We start from the raw sequence: 19,502 nt of genomic DNA, 5'->3' as shown, positions 1-19,502 counted from the left end.
CACAGTAAGGACAATACAACAAGTTCAGATAAGTAACCTGATGAGCAGAGGGACTTTAATATAAAAGCAAGAGCCAATACTGGAAGAAGGATTTATTACCAAGGATTGAAGCCACCATTTAGGCATCCGGGCCTTGGGATCCAGCCAGCTAGAATAGCTGAAGGGGATAGTGCAGCATAGGTCTGCTAAGCATTAACTTTATACCCTCCAAGTATCTTGCAAGATTATACCTGCCATATTGTGAAGTAAACCTGCTTGTGGAGTATTGTTACAAGGAACTGCATCATCATTATCATCTGTATGTACAAAGTTGGACTGTTTCCAAGTAAAGCAACGTTTGGTTTACCATACCAGCTGTGTACCTCTATTACTACTACTATAAACCGGTGTGCCACCGTTACAGGCACTGGCATCACAATCCTTAAAGGGACCTTGCCTCAGGCACTCAAAACACCTGCAACATCCAGGGCACCTCACCCAACATCAGGCCAGGTCTCTCCATACAGAGTGTGCCCCAGAGGAACTTGTGTCTACCTCTCCTTCACTGCCGCATGCCTGCCCAGGGTCCTCCAAAAAGTGAGTAACCCTCGATTACCCATAACCGTGACCTCACTGTCGCAATACCCTGCAGGTCTGGCGTGCTGCACAATGACTTGCACAAGGTCCTAGCAAAGTCCAGTAGACTTTCCAAGCACTTTAGCCACTCTTACGTGGCGAGCAATGTACTACTGAACCTGCAGCGACAGAACAACCTGTGCTACACTACTTCAGCGACATATCAACTTGCTGGAATTGAACATTGCACATGTTTAAGTGCCTATACAAGCAGCAGAAAGCTGTGAATAATTTTGTCATGCAACAGACAGTTTTAGCAGCAAGAAGCGTGTGTTGCTTCGAGGTCAGGTATTGGCAACTCATCCGAGATGCCTGTCGGGTGTTGAAGCTCTTCAAAGAGGCCACAAAATTTGTCAGCAGGGAGAACTGTGTCATAAACTATATAATCCCTCTCAAATTTATCTTAGAACAAAAGCTGATGCTCATGTAGCAGAAAACCACGGTGAAAGAAGAGCAGCTGACGCTGCATGCTGTCTTACCTATAGCTGTTGGGGACACACAAATGGAATCTGCTGTGAAGAAGGAGGATGATGAAGATGAGAATGAGGAGCTGCCACTGCAAGAGGAGGAGAAATTGGAGGTGGAGGAGCAAGAGGACGATGATGAGGATGGCAATGGTGAACACACCCAATTGTGGAGCCGGAAAGAACTGGCTCCTCGGGCACAGTGGCCAAAATGGCGACCTGTATGCTTGCTTGCGCAATGGCAGGCGTATTGCTGACATCAAGCAGTCTGATGATTACTGGATAGCCATGCTTTTAGACCTTCACTACCAAGGCAGAATGGGGGAATGTTTTCCTCTCTCAGAAGCGGAGGACAAGTTATGTTATTACTAGTGTTGATCGAGCACCATAGTGCTCAGGTGCTCTGGCTGAACATATTGGGATGCTCGGGTGCTCTACCGAGCACCCGAGTATAATGGAAGTCAATGGGAGAACCCGAGCATTAAACCAGGCACCCCCTGCTCTGAAGAGGGGAGGGTGCCTGTTTCATAGGAAATTTATAGAAACACCACCAAAATGGTTCTGGAACAGCATGGGGAGGATGTCTGGATGCATCTTGGACTCCCAGGTTGCTGCTGGGAACGATGTTGTCCGAGTAGTACCCCACTTTTACAGACTGACAATAATCCGCACAAAACCAAAGATAAAATCGATTTTAGAGGAAAAATTGTTAGGAAACATTCTTTCCTGTATATTTACTTGTATATAAAGTGCAAGTTCTGCCAAAAATTACAAGCAAGAGGCACTCCAATACAACCTGTATATCACATAAAGGAGGGCCTCATTGACATTGTGGTACAATTGTTCATGTAGTGGGACTCCTACACTGATAAAGCCTATGCACTAAGTGAAAGGGCTGCCAAAAATTACAAGGAACCGGCACTCTAATACACCCTTTGTTACACATAAAGGAGGGCATCATACACACCCTTGACAAATTATGATTGATGGCCTGCTGGTGACCCTCTAAAACATTTGGAGCAAGGGTCTGCTGACCTGACCGACTAAAACATTATGAGTGAGGGTCTGCTGCTGAGCTGACCATCGAAAAAATTATGGTTGAGGGCCTACTGCTGAGCTGACCCTCTAAAAAATTATATGCCAGGGCCTGCAGGTGAGCTGACCCTGTAAAACATTTAGATATTTTTTGGATGCGCACACTTTACACTGGAGATGCGGCACAGCTAATGTCACTGTCAACATGGCTACGGCATTGCAGTGAGGGCAGTACTTACCTGCACGTTTATTGGCTGCGTAGCAGCCAAGAAACGTGCAGGGCGGACACACGAGCTTTGCGCTTGAGCACATGAGGCATTTGGCCGAATACCGCCATGTGCCGAGCATCGAGATGCTCGAGCCGAACTAGTGTTCGGCCGAGCATGCTCGATCATCACTAGTTATTACCAGGAGACACTGTGTACGCAGCTGGCCGCCGCTTACGTCAGATGCCTGCAGCCAGTGTGAATGAAAAGGGAACCCTCTCTCCGCATCCCACAGAGTCACCCCCTACCGCCACCACCTCAACATGACGGAGCTCCTACCTCAACACCCAGTTTCAGGCCTACCTAAACTCCAATTCTTGCCCAGCCTCCAGTGTCATCTCTGAGAGGGTTTTAAATGTTGAGAGGGGTGTGGTGACACCCAAACAGACCAAGTTGTCCTCTGCCAGTGTCCAAAACATCACTTTTGTCAAAATGTACCAAACCTGGATTTATAATGTTTTTGCACACTCCTCCAGCTGATTCCAATGAATAGATCTACCTTTGCTGGCGGTGCCCCAACTTGCCAAGTTGCTGTCTGGCTGCTTGCCTGCCTGCCTGCCACCATCATGCCACTGCTGTGACCTGGCTACCATCACATTCTATGTGGCTGCTGCCGGCGCCTCTATCATGCCACTGCCGCAACCTGCCTACATTCATGTTCCTTACTGCAGTTGCTGCTGCTTCCATCATGCCACTGCTGTGACCTGCCTAGTGCCTATTATCAAGCTCTGTACGGCTGCTGCTGCCGCTTGCTTCATGCCAATATTGCGACCTGCTTACATTCATTTTCAGTACGGCTTCTGCAGCGGCCTCCTACATCGTGCCACCGCTGCCATCATACCAATGCTGCGGCCTGCCGACCATCATTCTCTGTAAGGCTGCTGCTGCCTTCATCACGCTGCTGCCTTTCTGCCAACATGTACCATATGGCTGCTGCCTCAGCTGCTTCTGTACCTTGCTGCTAATACCCTACTGCCACCACCATTAACTCAAAAAATCTGCCACCACTATCACTACTACTATTACAACTAAAACCCATAGATAGCCTTGTATGTTCCATGCTATGCTGCTTCTATGCACTGCTCCTCCCAATTAAAAGGGAGATTTTTAGGTTTGGTCACAACAAGCCAGTTTTTCTTCTGACAATCAAAACTTATGTGTGTCATATGGCCAGGCATTCTGATCCTGTGAAGGCATAACTTTTGGACACTTGGTCCCCGAAGCCACTTTTTTATCCCATAACACCATGTGTGTTTAAAAATCATCTGTCCGCAATAAGGGACAATTTTTTGAAGCTTTCGAATATGAAAAAGCATAACACATGTACTGGGACAGCGTGTTTTTAAACACTCTGCATATTAAGTCCGTCAAATGTGCATTTTTCCATAGCTACAGTGGATATAAAAAGTCTACACACCCCTGTTAAAATGTCAGGTTTCTGTGATGTAAAAAAAATGAGACAAAGATAAATCATTTCAGAACTTTTTCCACTTTTAATATGACCTATAAACTGTACATCTCAATTGAAAAACAAACTATAATATTTTAGGTAGAGGGAAGAAAAAATATAAAAATAAAATAATATGGTTGCATAAGTGTGCACACCCTTAAACTAATACTTTGTTGAAGCACCTTTTGATTTTATTACAGCACTCAGTCTTTTTGGGTATGAGTCTATCAGCATGGCACATTTTGACTTGGCAAGATTTGCCCACTCTTCTTTGCAAAAACACTCCAAATCTGTCAGATTGCGATGGCATCTCCCGTGCACAGCCCTCTTCAGATCACCCCACAGATTTTCAATCTGATTCAGGTCTGGGCTCTGGCTGGGCCATTCCAAATCTTTAATCTTCTTCTGGTAAAGCCATTCCTTTGTTGATTTGGATGTATGCTTTGGGTCGTTGTCATGCTGAAAGATGAAGTTCCTCTTCATGTTCAGCTTTCTAGCAGAAGCCTGAAGGTTTTGTGTCAATATTGGCTGGTATTTGGAACTGTTCATAATTCCCTCTAGCTTAACTAAGGCCCCAATTCCAGCATAAGAAAAGCAGCCCCAAAGCATGATGCTGCCACCACCATGCTTCAATGTGGGTATGGTGTTCTTTTGGTGATGTGCAATGTTGTTTTTGCGCCAAACATATCTTTTGGAATTATGGCCAAAAAGTTCAACCTTGGTTTCATCAGACCATAACACCTTTTCCCACATGCTTTTGGGAGACTTCAGATGTGTTTTTGCAAAATGTAGCCTTGCTTGGATGTTTTTCTTCGTAAGAAAAGGCTCTCGTCTTGCCACTCTACCACATAGCCCAGACCTATGAAGAATACGGGAGATTGTTGTCACATGTACCACACAGCCAGTACTTGCCAGATATTCCTTCAGCTCCTTTAATGTTGCTGTAGGCCTCTTGGTAGCCAGACCAGTTTTCTTCTTGTCTTTTCATCAATTTTGGAGGGACATCCAGTTCTTGGTAATGTCACTGTTGTGCCATATTTCCTCCACTTGATGATGACTGTCTTCACTGTGTTCCATGGTATATCTAATGCCTTGGAAATTCTTTTGTACCCTTCTCCTGACTGATACCTTTTAACAATGAGATCCCTCTGATGCCTTGGAAGCTCTCTGTGGACCATGGCTTTTGCTTTGGGATGCGACTAAGAAAATTTCAGGAAAGACCAACTAGAGCAGCTGAACTTTATTTGGGGTTAATCAGAGGCACTTTAAATGATGGCAGGTGTATGCTGACTCCTATTTAACATTATTTTGAATGTGATTGCTTAATTCTGAACACAGCTACATCCCCAGTTATAAATGGCAGGTTTCTGTTATGTATAGTGGATATAAAAAGTCTACACACCCCTGTTAAAATGTCAGGTTTCTGTGCTGTAAAAAAAATGAGACAAAGATAAATCATTTCAGAACTTTTTCCACCTTTAATGTGACCTATAAACTGTACCACTCAATTGAAAAACAAACTGAAATCTTTTAGGTGGAGGGAAGAAAATAAAAAAACTAAAATAATGTGGTTGCATAAGTGTGCACAGGGTGTGCACACTTATGCAACCACATTATTTTAGTTTTTTTATTTTCTTCCCTCCACCTTAAAGATTTCAGTTTGTTTTTCAATTGAGTGGTACAGTTTATAGGTCACATTAAAGGTGGAAAAAGTTCTGAAATGATTTATCTTTGTCTCATTTTTTTTTACAGCACAGAAACCTGACATTTTAACAGGGGTGTGTAGACTTTTTATATCCACTATACATAACAGAAACCTGCCATTTTAACAGGGGTGTGTAGACTTTTTATATCCACTGTATATATGCTAGTCACATCTCTACTATTGCTGTCATTGTGTTCCAGAGCTTTGGGAGGGGGAAAAAAACATAAAAAATAAACAAAAAGAAATTACAAGTTCTGCACAGACTCACTCTATCCAATCAGTGCTGCCATTTTCAGACTGTGCAGGTACCCCCGCCAACTTGTTACCACCCCTCTGTACCTTTACTGAAGGCTAATAGCAATTCATTCATAACTTCTAGTAGAAGTAATAAAGTAATGGCATAACATGAAGTCATAAGAATAGATGTTCCAGAATTGTTATTGCATGGGAAATGCATGTAGCTATTAAAACAGGCATGTCAGGAGTGAACGGTCCTCTTTAAAATACAGAAAACACAGTTGCAATTTTCCTAGTATTGTGTAATAATCTGTGTACCAAACCCGTGACTTTTCATTTATAGGCCTCATAATAAAATGTCTTGAAAATGAAAAAGTGCTAAACGTATGACCTAAGCCATAATTCCAGAGAAGGGAATTATAAGGGAGCCCACAATGACACGGAGCCCACAATGACACATATCACAATCTGATAAAAGTGGCATAAAGTGTGAAGATGACAACGATTGGGCCTTGGAAACAACCTGCGAGCTGGATTGGTGTGCTGAGTAGGAGGTGACATCACAGGAGGAGGGTGGTGGCAGTAGCAGAAATAAAGTGCAGAGGAAACATATGGCCAGAACCTCCCAAAAAATTGCCAGGGACAGATTTGCTTCTATTATAGTCAGCTTGGGACCTGGTGATGCCACTGATACTGTGGGTATAGGTTCAAAATGTGCCAGACCTAAGAAATGCTGAACTAGCCACACTGACGATCATTTGCTAAAGTACATCAAGAAGCATAAATCATGCTGGCTGTCTCTCTGCAAACTCCAACTCGGCAAGGCAGTCAGCAACCACGGCAAGAACATTGTGGCCATGCTGCATTTGGTGAAAATAATACATAATTCTTGCCGAGCACTCATGATCAATTTAGTTGTGCAACACTTTTTGAAAAGTTACAGTGGCTTGCAAAGGGTACTGGCCATGTCCAGGAGACTTGTACTCCTGGACTTGTAGCAACAGAACAGTCTGACATGCACTGCTTGATCTGCGGCATTCCCACTCACTGGAATTCCGCCTTACATATGCTAAAGTTTCTGTACGAGCAGTGTAAAGAGGTGAATGATTTCATCATTCACTAGACCATCTCAGCAGGGAGCATGTGTTGTTCCAAGGTCAGGCAGTGGCAGCTCAACAGAGAGGCTACCAGATTTGTCAGTGGGGACAACTACGGCATCAATTATGTCATTCCCCTTATATTTATTAGAGCATTAGAGCTGATGCTCATGTTGATGCAACAAGGGGCAGTACAAGAAAAACACCTTGTTGTCAGTCCTGTAGCTGTTGGAAACCCACATAGAGAAAATCCCATGGAGGAGGAAGCGGAGGATGAGGAGCTACCACTGGAGGAAGAGAAGTCACTTGTACAGGAGGATGAGGCTGATGATGAGGACAACAGCATCCATGATGACCAATCATCTCAGTGGGGGGCAGAGCCAGAAATAACTGAGTCCTTGGGCACGCTGGCGAGAATGGCAAGCTGTATGCTCACTTGCTTACATAATGACAGACATATCCTTTTCAAGTAATTTGATGATTACTGGATGGCTCGCTTTTAGACTCTCACTGTTGCTGCCTGCCTGCCTACCATCATGTTCTGTTCAGTATGCCTGCTGCTGGCACCACTGGAACTACTTCTCCCTGCTGCTAATTTCCCTACTGTCATTTCCATTATACCTACTGCGACTAACATTACCTCTATACAGCCATTGCTACTACTACTACTACTCCTAAACAACCACACACACATCTGTTGCCTCGTCATGACATGACCAATGCTCAGATTTATTTTCATATGCAATTTTTGCCTTTACCGTGTATTCTTCCTCCTGGAATGCCTATAGGCAGTAGGCCTGTACTGGGCATAGGCAGCATACTTAATAGAGATGAGCGAATTTCTCAAAAATTCAATTCGGCCGATTGGCTGAATAAATTTTTTATTTTTTTTTTCGATCCGAATTTATTTGCGGCGAATTGCGTTCAAAAACTGCAATTTCCTGGCTTCAGAAAGCCTTTAGGGTCCATTCACACGTCCATAGTGTGTTTTGCGGATCCACGGATCCGCGGATTCACTAAACACGGACATCGGCAATGTGCGTTCTGCATTTTGCGGACCGTACATTGCCTACACTGATAGAATATGCCTATTTTAGGAAATGTTCTATTCTTTTTGGGAACGGAAATGCGGACGCGGAAATTAATGGGTCCGCAATTCCGTTCCGTAATATGCGGAACGAAATTGCGGACGTGTGAATGGGGCCTTATAGTGGTGTAGAAAACTATGCCTTGCAGTAACACGCATAGGAAGTCTGCTGTGGTAGTGAAACAATACTGTGAGTCAGTATGACATGCAGATGACAGTTGTCGCTCTTAGAATCACTGCACACTTCACTTATATGGGCAGTGTGAACTCAGCCTTACAGGAATGTTAGCGTCAAGAAGAAGCACACTCATTTTACACCGTTGGCAGCTGATTCTACATAGATGTCTATAGAACCTGTTCTGTTACACGCTTATACAAGTAGAGCCCCCCGAGCAGAGTGGAGAGGGTGTCAGCAGTAAGTTTGTGTTGACATCACTGATTCTGTTTCCCTTCCTCTGATCCGTCAGAACAATAACCACCGAAATACGGATCCTGTCTGTTGAGCATCCGCCTTCACTCGGTCAGCATTTGGTCAGTAATCCATCAGTATTGCTAAAGCAAAAAAAAAACAGGAGTGGATCCAAAACAGAGATGACACTTGAATGGAATATTTGCTGTGTTCTGTACCCACTCCTGCTTTTGGCTACCAAATCATAAGCCAATTCTGATGCAAAATAGGGACCATGTCATGCAGGCCTTACAGCTGTTACATAGACAGGATCTGTTGTGCCTCTCATTTTTCCTTCCTTCTGACAGATCAGAAGAAAGGTCGAATAAATGATGATGTTAGCCAGGCCGAAAGGCAAAATAGTGGCCCAGTCATGAAATGGGGAGGGTGGGAACAGCATGAGAAGTCCACAGAGTGGCCCTATGACATAGTGCTGAGGTGGAAGCAGCATGAGGAGGCCACATAGGGGGCCAATGTCAGAGTCTGGAGGTGGCAGCAGCATCAGGAGGCCACAGGGTGGCACAATGACGGAGTGTGGAGGTGGCGGCAGCAGCAGCATCAGGAGGAGTCCACAGGGTGGCACAATGACAGGTGAAAACATTGCATATCAGCCTATGTTGGGGGATGCCGTTCTGCCGCTGCAGCTCAAGGAGGGTATGCTTTGTGGTGTACGAGTGGCTGAAGTGCATGCAAAGTTTCCTGGCCATTTTTAGGATATCTTGCAGATGGGTGGAAGACTTCAGGAACCGCTTGACAACCAGATTAAACACGTGTGCCATGCAGGGCGCATGGCTCAGCCCTCCTTGACGCAGCACCGACACCATGTTCTTCCCGTTGTCGGTCACCATGGTTCCGATTTTGAGTTGTCGCAGAGAAAGTCAGGATTCGATTTCTTGATGAAGGACAGGGAGCAGTTCCTCCCCTGTGTGACTCCGTTCGCCCAGGCAAACGAGGTGCAGAACAGCGTGGCACCGCCATGCCCTGCACATGTGGTATGCTGGAGGGGCACTGTAAATTGTCCCTGCAGTGGAGGCTGAGGACACGGTGGAGGATCAGGAGGCAGACATTGTCTCAGGGCCAACCGCGTGAGAAAACGTGGAGGCGGAAGTGGCGTCACCTGGCCAAGTTGCTGGTGTGGCCGTGCAGGAACCACATTCAACCAGTAGGCCGTAAAGGACATGTTTTGTCTCTGACGGTAGTTACAGCTCCACACGTCGGCGCGGCCGTGCACTTTGGCAGACACCGACAGGCTCAAGGACTGGCCCACCTTCTGTACTACATACATATGCAGGGCTTGTACTGAATTTTTGGCATAGAAATGACGGATTGAAACTCTCCGCCTTGGCTTGGCACAAACCATCAGTTCCCTGAAAGGTGCACCACTTGGAAAGGGAGGGACTGCAGCACCGGCAACTTGGCCAGGAGCACATTCAGCTTCTGCGCCGTTGGCTGAGTGCACGCATACTGTTGTCTCTTGGCAATTGCTTCGGTGAACGATTACTGACGGAATGACTGACGAGGAGTAGGAGGAGAAGCATGAGCATCAGGACCAGCAGATAATGGGAAGGACAGACAGCTCCCTTTGGCTGAGGTGGTGGAGCCTTGACTGCCTGAAATCGAATGTGTGTTACTGGATGATGCAGTGGTTGCTACGGCAGGCTGGACCACCACATCGGAGCCACAGTACTCCCAGGCCACTTTATGGTGACGCTGCATATGTTGATGTAGGGCTGTGGTGCCAACATTGGCACCCTGGCCATGCTTTACCTTCTGCCCACAGATTCTACAAATGGCCATGTTCACCTCCTCCGGCGGTTTAACAAAAAACTGGCACACCACCTAGTTTCTGTGAACCCCTGCACCACTACTTTCTGGGCAGTAAGCGTGTGGTCTACACCTGGCACGTTTGGCTCCCGACCTCCTACTGCTGCCACCCTGCTGACTCCCAGCCACACTAGCGACTTGGTGGCTCCGCCGCTGCCTCACGGGCAAGCTGCAACCCTCTTCTCCCGATGATGATGAAGCCCCTAATTCACCCGGCTCCCAAGTGCGATCAGCTACATCATCATCATCGAGTACTGTCTGCACGTCACTGATGTCCTCCTCAACGGTCTCTGGGTCAGGAGCCTGACCACTCGCAACACCTGCTCCCACGCCACTCTCCTCATCACGACTTGCCCGCCTACCGGAGGAAGCGACATATGTTTCCTCAATATCTTGGCTGGCCAGTAGCTGCTGACTGTCCTCTAGTAGCTCGTCCCCACTGTACAGTGGAGTTGAGCCCACAGCATATAATACTTCTCTGGCTGAGGGAACAGAAAAGGACAGGGGCAGGTTGAGGACAGGTGAGGGCACAGGGTCACTAAGGGTTGTATCTGCTGAACCCACCAACTCTTGGCTGGGGGGTCAACCATTCAAGAACGGCTGGGTTGCTGGTCAAGACAGGACTGCTAGATGACACCGGGAGATAAGGCCTCTCGCTGAGACTCCTTCTGCCAGTCCCCCTTACTCTGCTGCGCAGGGGTGTATCTATCACGAGGCAAACAAGACATTTGCCTAGGGCGGCACTTGCCAATGGGGCGGCAAAATGCCTTGTTTGCTTAGTGATAGTTACACAATATGCTAAATATTTTTTTTGCCCCTTGTCCAATCCGATGCTTCACTATGTGAGCGGCATAGTGAAGGAGTTGAAAGACTTACTTCCTCCTCCTCCTGAATTCCTCCCGACCTCCCCTGCCTTTTGCGTCGCGCGTTGCCGTCGTGACATCACACGGAGGTAGAGTCACGGGCCGGCAACGCTAGGGTGAGCCTTATCTACTCCAAGTGCAGAACGGATCCTGCACATGGTCACCGTGAACACTGAGGCCAGGCCCCGGCCACCAATGCACTGATCCCTGAGCCTGCTGTCTTCAAAAACTGTAAGTACTTAAATTACAGTAATACTGTACTATCTGTAGCTGCACATTGTTTTTAAAAAAAATTAAAAGTAATCTGTAAAATACATTTGTTTTAGAAGTTGCGCTTTTTTAATTTTTAGAATAATGATGCAGCCATTTTATTTAATGTATTTGTGCTAATTTCTGCGATGTTGGAGGGGGTGGTGAGGGGCAGTATTACACAATCTTTATTTATTTTTTTATACATATCAGATTGTGTAATACTGCCCCAGTTGTATGAATGACACAAATTGTGTATGCATGTCCAGTAACAGCTGTTGAAGCCTTGGTGCTGTTACTGCTCATGTGGACTGACCACGTGCTAATTCAAAAAATTTCAGTGTCTGTGATCAATATAGTATAGTTGACCTGGATGACTGATCTTTGTAAAGTACCATAGTTGAATTTACAGTTTATATTATATGTAAAGATTCTCTTAAAATAATAGATGCAACATTTAATACAGAAAACACAGAATATTGGCCTTTGTTATTCACTTTTAAATACAGAAAGGAAGATGTGAAGCTCTAACAGGAAAGGGTGGAGCCTAAAGAGGAAGGGGTGGGGTTTACAGAGGAAGGGGTTTGGTCTTGACAGGAAGGGGTGGGTCAAATTTATATTAGGGGGTGCCCGAGTTTAGTCTCGCCTAGGGCAGCACAAAACCAAGATACACCACTGCTGCTGCGACCTGTGCCTGCGCCAGAAGCATTTAGGCCTCTGCCACTGCGCTGTGCAGGGCCTTTCACTTCTCTGTCTGACATAATGTTAGATAAAATAAATAAATAAAAAGGAAATTAAAACACCCCAAAAAAGTCAGTAATTTTCTCACTTCACCACACAACGGCTAATTAGCCGTTCCCCCCCCCCCCCCACCCACTAATACAGGCCAAAAGAGGCTTTAGAACATATAACTGCACCGCTGAATGGCAAATATATATTTTTTTGCCACTAATACACGCCAAAAAGGGCTTTAGAACATATAACTGCACAGCTAAACTGCAAATATTTTTTTTTTGCCACTAATACGCGCCAAAAAGAGCTTTATAACATATAACTGCAAAATATTTTATTTTTTTGCCACTAATACATGGCAAAAAGGATTTTAGAAAATATAACTGCACCGCTGAACGGCAAATATATTTTTTTGCCACTAATACACGCCAGTTCACGGCACAGCCGGAGGCACAAGGAAGGAGGATAGCGCTGGAGGAGAGGGGTGGGGGCGTCCGGGGCAGTAAAGATAAGTGCTTTTTTATTTTATTACATATGAGGCTGATGGGGGATAATATAAGGATACTGGTGGCTGATATAACGCTGCTGGGGGCTAATAAAACACTGCTGGGGGCATGGTAACAGGCATTGGTGGCTAATATAACGCAGCTGGGGGCATGTTGACAGGCAATGGGGGCTAATATAACACTGCTGGGGCTGGTGACATGCAATGGGGGTTGATATGAGGCTGCTGGGGGCTGGAGACAGGCAATGGGGGCTAATATGAAGCTGCTGGGGGCTAATGAGAGGTAATGGGGGCAGAAGATTGGCATATGGGGGCTGGTGAGAGACATATGGGGGCTGATATGAGGCATGGGGCTCTTATCTGAGGTCTGATTGGGGGTCATTCACATTGGGAGTCTGATCTGAGGTCTTATTAACATGGGGGGTCTTATTGGGGCTGTCAGCTGAGGTCTGATTAACATTGGGGGTCTGATTGGTGGTCTGACCAGAGGTCTAATGAAAATGTTTTTTTCTTATTGTCCTTCTCTAAAACCTAGCTGCGTCTTATGGGCCGGTGCGTCTTATATGGAGAAAAATACGGTAACTTCACCACTGAATGGCAAATATATATATTTTTGCCACTAATACACACCAAAAAGGGCTTTAGAACATATAACTGCACCGCTAAACGGCAAATATATATTTTTTTGCCACTAATACATGCCAAAAAGGGCTGTAATTTTCTCACTTCACCACACAACGGCAAATACTTTTTTTTTTGCCACTAATACACGCAAAAAAGTGCTTTAGAACATATAACTGCACCGCTGAATGGCAAACATATATTTTTTTTACGCTAATACATGCCAAAAAGGGCTGTCATTTTCTCACTTCACCGCACAAATACTTTTTTTCTGCCACTAATACACGCTAAAAAGGGCTTTAGAACATATGATTGCACCGCTAAATGGCAAATAATATATATTTTTTTGCCACTAATGCACACCAAAAAGGACTTTAGAACATATTACTGCACCGCTGAACGGCAAATAATTTATATATTTTTTGCCACAAATACGTACATGCCAAAAAGGGCTGTAATTTTCTCACTTTACCACACAACGGCTAATCAGCCCTTTTTTCCTACTAATACAAGCCAAAAAATGCTTTAAAACATACAGTGCCTTGCAAAAGTATTCACCACCTTGACTTTTTTCGTATTTTGTTGCCTCACAACCTGGAATTAACATGGATTGTTTGAGGATTTGCATCATTTAATTTACAGAACATGCCCACAACTTTTTTATTTTTTTATTTTATTGTGAAGCAAACAACAAATAGGACAAAATAACAGAAAAAGTCAATGTGCATAGCTATCCACCCCCCTAAAGTCAATACTTTGTAGAGCCACCTTTTGCGGCAATCACAGCTCCAAGTCACTTTAGATACGTCTCTATGAGCTTGCCACATCTTACCACTGGGATTTTTGCCCATTAATCCTTGCAAAACGTCTCCAGCTCCTTCAAGTTGGATGGGTTGCGTTCGTGAACAGCAATCTTTAAGTTTGACCCCAGATTTTCTATTGGATTGAGATCTGGGCTTTGACTAGGCCATTCCAACACATTTACATGTTTCCCCTTAAACCACTCAAGTGTTGCTTTAGCAGTGTGTTTGGGGTCATTGTTCTGCTGGAAGGTGAACCGTGAATTGAGGCTCCTAGCCTCAAATCACGCACAGAGTGGTACAGGTTTCGCTCAAGAATATCCCTGTATTTAGCACCATCCATCTTTCCCTTAACTCTGACCAGTTTCCCAGTCCCGGCTGTTGAAAAACATCCCCACAGCATGATGCTGCCACCACCATGTTTCACTGTGGGGATGGTGTTCTTTGGGTGATGTGATGTGTTGAGTTTGCGCCAGACATAGCGTTTTCTTTGATAACTGAAAAGTAGTGATGTCCCGAACTATTCGCCGGCGAACAGTTCACGGCGAACATGGCTTGTTCGCGTTCGCCGTGGCGGGCGAACATATGCGATGTTTGGTCCGCCCCCTATTCGTCATCATTGTGTAAACTTTGACCCTGTACCTCACAGTCAGCAGACACCTTCCAGCCAATCAGCAGCAGACCCTCCCTCCCAGACCCTCCCACCTCCTGGACAGCATCCATTTTAGATTAAATCGGAAGCTGCATTCTTAGTGAGAGGAGGGACAGTGCTGCTGCTGATTTAATAGGGAAAGCGTTAGCTAGGGCAGTGTTCTGTGTCCACAGACTCATCTGCTGTAAGGACAGCGTCCTGACAGCACCCCAAAAAGCCCTTTTTAGGGCTGGTACATCAGTCTGCTTTTTTTATTTTATATATATATATATATATATATTGCAGTTGCCTGCCCGTGTGTGAGAGGCTGCAGGCTCACAGACTGTACTGTGTGCACACCATTCATACAGGGTGTCACAGACAGTACCTTGCAGATAAAAAAAAGTCAATTTATAATTTTTTTTTATATAATCGCAGTTGCCAGACAGTGAGAGGCTGCAGGCTCACATACTGTACTGTGTGCACAACGTTCATACAGGGTGTCACAGACAGTACCTTGCAGATAAAAAAGTCAATATTTTTTTTTAATATATATATATATATATATAAGCAGTTGCCAGACAGTGAGAGGCTGCAGGCTCACAGACTGTACTGTGTGCACACCATTCATACAGGGTGTCACAATACCTTGCAGATAAAAAAAGTCAATTTATTTTTTCTCTGTGATATAATCGCAGTTGCCAGACAGTGAGAGGCTGCAGGCTCACAGACTGTACTGTGTCCACTGGCCAGGCCACCACTCATACCGTTACAGGGTGTCACAATACCTTGCAGATAAAAAAAAGCCAATACATTTTTTCTCTGTGATATAATCGCAGGGATTAAACTGATGAGAAGAGAACTACAGAAAATACCACTCATATCGGGTGTGACAGTAAATTGCACGGCGCAGACGCAGGGACCGTGGATTCAAACAAAGGGGAGGGAGCCAGCGTTTTTTTAACCATCTCCCCGTTCAAAAAATCTATTCAATTCACCTTTCGGGGACCCTTGGTGTTGTATGTGGCTGGCTGGAGGAAGAAACCTTCAATGACATCAACGGGACATGGCTAGCTTGGTATCCAACCTTGTGTAAATGGGGAGTTTGCGGTTGGGCAAATGGACTGTTTGCGTTTTTTTGCGGTGCATTAAAAGGGGAGTTTTTTCTGTCAATGTCTGTGAAGCGGGCGTAACCCTTACACTACCTGATCAATACAACATCATACCTGATCGTATACACACACTGGATGTTTTAAACCACGTTGTTCAAAAAAAATTAGGATTGTTAGGTGATTTATGCCCTTTATGGATTAAAACCCAACTCTGCGTCAACTATGTAATTTTCCATGGGAGTTTTGCCATGGATCCCCCTCCGGCATGCCACAGTCCAGGTGTTAGTCCCCTTGATAACAACTTTTCCATCACTACTGTGGCTAGAAAGAGTTCCTGTGGGTTTTAAAATTCGCTTTCCTATTGAAGTCAATGGCGGTTCGCCCGGTTCGCCCGTTCGCGAACATTTGCAAAAATTCGCGTTCGCCGTTTGCGAACGGAAAATTTTATGTTCGCGACATCTCTACCGAAAAGTTCAATTTTAGTCTCATCAGACCAGAGCACCCTCCTCCATACATTTTGGGAGTCTCCCACATGCCTTTTCGCAAACTCACAACTTGCCTTATTGTTTTTAGCTGAAAGTAATGGCTTTCTTCTGGCCACTGCCATAAAGCCCAACTCTATGGAGCGTATGGCTTATTGTTGCCCTATGTACAGATACTCCAGTCTTTGCTGTGGAATTCTGCAGCTCCTCCAGGGTTACATTAGGTCTCTGTGCTGCCTCTCTGATTAATGCCCTCCTTGCCCGGTCCGTAAATTTTGGTTGGCGGCCGTCTCTTCGATGGGTTTGCTGTTGTGCCATGTTCTTTCCATTTGGTTACGATAGATTTGATGGTGCTCCTGATGATCAAAGATTTGGATATTTTTTTATAACCTAACCCTGACTTGTACTTCTCAACAACATTGTCCCTTACTTGTTTGGAGAAATAAGTAGTTATAGAGCAGCACAAAATGGACCTTCTGACCTGTCCGGAATGCATCAGCTGTGATGGAACCGCCAATCCACCGCCGTCCAATGTATAATGGTAGATAAGAGAAGGTTTCACAGCAGCATATCCAGTGTGACTTTTATTGGGGACCAAGAGTGCACACACATAGCAATACTGCGTAGCCGAAACGTCGTATGCTATGTGTGTGCACCATTGGTCCCCAATAAAAGTCACACTGGATATGCTGCTGTGAAACCTTCTCTTACTTGTTTGGAGAGTTCCTTGATCTTCATGGCAGTGTTTGGTTAGTGATGCCTCTTTCTTAGGTGTTGCAGCCTCTGGGGCCTTTCAAAAGAGGTGTGTATATGTAATAACAGATCATGTGACACTTAGATTGCACACAGGTGGACATCATTTCACTAATTATGGGACTTCTGAAGGTAATTGGTTGCACCAGAGCTTTTTATGGGCTTCCTAACAAAGGGGGTGAATTCATACGCACATGCCAATTTTCTGTTTTCTATTTGTAAACAATAGTTTTATTTATATATTTTTCTCATTTCACTTCACCAACTTAGACTATTGTGTTCTGATCCATCACATAAAATTCAGATTAACAAAACATTGAACTTAAGGCTGTAATGTAACAGAATACAAAAAAAGTATAACTGCACCGCACAAGGGCAAATAAGACATAGAAATATTTCCTTGTAATAAACCCTGTTAATGGCTGTATCAAACAAGAACGGTTTGCTGGAATTACAGAGCTGTATAATGGCACTGGCAGTCAGAGCAGCAAGGTGTAATAGGATTGTTGATATTACCCAGGCTGTAAACTCCCCTACTGAACCCTGTTCTACTTCAATACTGTGGAATTATTCCTCCCTATTGTAGGAAGGCGCAAGGGGCCGTCATTGATGGAAGGTATGTGTCACTGAGATTCCTGGCCTTGGTGAGGTAAGAGTCGGTAGTTTTAAGTGTCAGCGGCAGCTAGTGCTGGTTGACACTGTTTGTTGTTAGTATGGCTGTAAAGCCGATCCGGGCTGGCTCTTACTGGGAGTAGTCAAAGTGCTGGGTGGGTGGCTACTCCTCACGCTCCAGGCCGGATCTCTATTGGCCTATAAAAACCCAGCCAGCAGTCTCAGCTGGGTGTGGATGATCCTCCATCTGACAGTGAAGCTGTGGAGACTCTTTTTGGGATCTGTGAATTGGTGCCGTGCTAAAGGCTTGAAAGCCGCATGCTGGAAAACAGGCACCTAAAGCATGCTGTGGACGGCTGGGGGAAAGACTGCTAACCAGGTGAAGATTTTGTTCTATGGACATTGCATTGTGTGAACAAACACCAAGACTGTGAATGGTCATTTTGTGTTTCCTTATGTGTGAATAAACACCAAACTGTTTAAGTTAAAGACTTTTGTGATTGCCTCTATTATGCGTCCGCTAGCTGTCTACAAGAGCAAAACCCCACACTATCGTTTACCTGAACTTCTATATAGCAAAACATACATTTTCAAGTCTTTCCTAGCACTGTCCGTAGCGCCTGCTGACATCTCTTCCTGCACTAAGTACACTGGAAAATGGCTGAATCCAAGATGGTTGAGGGTATTTATAGGGCTGTGACATCACAGGACTGGTTGGCTGCTGATAGGCTGCATGCATGGCATTATGGGTGATCCCTCTTTACTAGAGTTTCTTGCTCCATGTCCTAACAAATGCTTACCACGAAGCACGAGGCAATTCGGATTCGGATTCGGTGCGAATCAAATTTTTCCTGATATTCGGATCGAATTCCACTTTGTCAACTTTGATTCGCTCATCTCTAATATTTAGGTTTAGATCTGGTCTTGGGGAAGAAATTCTCTAATGCACAGGACAACATCAGCTCCCAATGTTTGCACTAAATCTAGAATTCTTGTATGGTGCCAGTGGCGTGCCTAGGGTGTTTGGCACCTGGGGCTGGTCCTTTCTCTGGCACCCCCCCAATACTTTAAAAAAATTGTACCCCCTGACAGTAGTATTTCCCTTATTGTACAACCTTCACAGTAGTTTTGTACAGATGTGTGCCCCCTCACAGTAGTTATGCCCTCTTCACAGTAATAATCCCCATTGTGCCCCCTTCACAGTAATAATCCCCATTGTGACCTCTTCACAGTAATAATCCACATTGTGCCCCCTCATAGTAATAATACCCATAGTGCCCCCTTTATAGTAATAATGCCCCCAGTTCTAGTAATGCTCTCTGTGCCTTCTCCATAGTAGAAATCCCCATTGTGCCCCCTTCACAGTAATAATGCCCATTGTGCCCCCTTCACATTAGTAATGCCCTCTGTGCCCCCTCCATAGTAGTAATGCCCTCTGTGCCCCCAGCTGTTTGAAGAGAGGGCAGCGCTATATGAGAGCTGCTTTCTCTGTTTTGTTTACCTGCTCACGGTAGCATTTGCAGTAATGAGCAGGTAAACAGAGCAGAGAAGGCAGCGCTCATACAAAAAAAAAGCAGACAACCCCTATAAATACATACTTGGAAAACATTACATACAGTGCTACAGAACATACAGGGTTATACAACACCATATACCTCTTACATCCAGTGACTTCTCTTCTCTGATGTAGATATTCTCTTTCCTCTTTTTCTCCTGTTAGACCAGACCACCATGGTGACTTCTTTCAGCCGCGCCTCGTTTCTGCAGAGTTTAACAAACAATCCCTCTGAAAATACTGGTACCACACAGATAATGCGTCAGTACAAAAACACCCCTTTATATTGTGCACTAGTAATAAAAAAAACACCGTCCTTTCAGATCAGACCCCCATATAAAACCCTAAATGAGATCCCC

General features: G+C 45.0%; 1 long non-coding RNA gene across 1 annotated transcript; it reads left to right on the top strand.

Moving 5' to 3' along the window:
• Positions 1–11,190: 11,190 nt before the first annotated feature.
• On the top strand, positions 11,191–19,141 carry LOC120991725. Its single transcript, XR_005776782.1, has 3 exons — positions 11,191–11,322; positions 15,549–15,553; positions 19,130–19,141. It is a non-coding gene; the product is annotated as an uncharacterized LOC120991725 (long non-coding RNA).
• Positions 19,142–19,502: the final 361 nt, after the last annotated feature.

This window comes from Bufo bufo, chromosome 2 (assembly GCF_905171765.1).
Source record: "Bufo bufo chromosome 2, aBufBuf1.1, whole genome shotgun sequence".
Taxonomy (NCBI): domain Eukaryota; kingdom Metazoa; phylum Chordata; class Amphibia; order Anura; family Bufonidae; genus Bufo; species Bufo bufo.
This window is presented reverse-complemented; position numbering and strand designations above follow the sequence as displayed.